Source organism: Pundamilia nyererei, unplaced genomic scaffold (genome assembly GCF_000239375.1).
Source record: "Pundamilia nyererei isolate P.nyererei 1_Seehausen unplaced genomic scaffold, PunNye1.0 scaffold00084, whole genome shotgun sequence".
In the NCBI taxonomy this organism is placed as follows: Eukaryota; Metazoa; Chordata; class Actinopteri; order Cichliformes; family Cichlidae; genus Pundamilia; species Pundamilia nyererei.
The window spans coordinates 364,983-366,998 of NW_005187485.1; positions in this window are offsets into that span (position 1 = coordinate 364,983).

The window sequence follows — 2,016 nt, forward strand, 5'->3', positions numbered from 1 at the left end:
AATATCTTAAAAGTTTATTTTGTGACCCAGAAAGAGTAATATTTCAAACTCCGGCACTCCGTGTTCCTCCGCCACTGCCTCGTTTGAGTTTTGGACGAAATGGATTCTGGGATATTGCATTTCGTCATTTCGAGCTGATTGGAGACCAGAACAGCCAATCAGATATTTTTGCATCCAAGTCTGTGATTGGCTGGTTTTGTGGCACAAATATAACGGTGTACACAAAGAGTTGAACGCGCACGGGCAGAAATGTTGAGAGCGCGAGCAACACATTGCGAACGAGCGCAAATACAAAAATTGAGCGAGAGGGGCTGCTATTGTGTGTGTGTGTGGATAATAGCAAACACTGAAATACATTTTTGCACGTAGCAATGAATTATGTTCACTCAAATTCAGCTTTTCTTCGCTCAAAACAAATTTCTCCTCAAAATGCGACACTTGCACCTGCAAACTTTTTTTTTACTTGCGCTCATATTTTTTTTATGTGCGCTCAGAATAGTGGCACAAAAATAACAGCATAATACTGTAGGGGGCAGGTACTTCAGGAGCTATGCTGGACAAGGCGGCCCAGTTTTTTGTCATCTACCAGCTTAGCTGTCGCTGGGTCACAAAAGAAACTTATGATTGAAAAGTTTCATAAAAATAACAAAATGTTGTTACAAATATTCATAAAAATAGCGTGCTTTGTTTTTATACTTTTTAATATTTGAATTTTCCTTTAACAGTTACATCTAATAACCTCTGCAGTACACTGCTTGCGCCTGTGGGATAATTTGGTGGTTGCCTTGTTCTCATTACTGTGTAAATGACTTGTGTACAATATTCCTAATGGGAGAAGAATTGTTTTGCAGTACACTGAGAGAGTACACAGGGTGAGAAGAGCTATGATTAAGATTAATCTTGACTCACATGTATATGTGTATATTTATTCTTTCATAAACCCAGTATGGTCTGCCAGTGCATGTACATCAAACAGGTCTGCACACATATCTCTGTTGCATTTGCTAAAACTATCATGCTCTGTTCAATAAACTCAGCAGGTTGATGTATAAGACTAGCTCAACTCTGCTAAGTACACAAACCATTTTTTCTCCCACAGCACTATTGTGCCTGCAAGAGTCTGACTACACTGTATGTGTTGCTGCATGCCCTGAGTCCTGCTTTATTTTATCTGATGTACTCTGTCACTGTTATGAGGAATGTCAATTTAGTTCTGGATACATGCAAAATGAGAAGGACTGCATCACACCTGAGCAATGTCATTTGCTCTGTGGACAGGGCTATGAGATGAGTAGCCACACATTTAGCTAAACCTTGTATTCCTTTAATTACTTTACCACCTTCCAGCTCTATAGCTATAAACACGCTTATTGCCACAGCTGAACTGTGCCTTGCCTTAGTTTTTCTATGCACTGTTAGTAACATGATTCAGTGTTTTGGGCAATCATGCATATGCCTCACCTGCATATGACGTGACAAATTACAAAACCTTTATTTTATGCTGTCTTGTTTGCTTGGTGTTTTGAAAACAATTGGACAATTGCACACGGTGACTCACTGTTTTCTGTATATCAGGGCGAAATCGTAGGCTGAGGGATGCTCTGAGCAGTAAAACTGCTCTGCCATTGCCACAGTGTGCTATGAGCCAGCTTGTTGCCCAGAGGGAGAGAGCTACACCCTTGACAATACCTGGGGCTGTGCAAGGAAAAGGAGGCATAGCTGGTTCTGCTGGATTGAGTGACAGCTCTTAACCGTTGTTGAGTCAGCTGCACCGTGCAGCACTACTCCTGCTTTATCAGATTTCATGTGGCACTTTGTTTTCTGATGAAGCTGCTTTTTTAACTTTGTAAAAAAAAACAAAAAACGGTTGAATTTATTTTACAGCTTGCCATTTTTACCTAAAGCGAGTAAAGCCCTAAACGTATATTTAACATCTTTTCCCCACCTGAGCAGAACGGTGCTGCTTTTTAAGATGATAAAGGATCAGTTTTATCCTTTGCTCACAGGGAACTATAA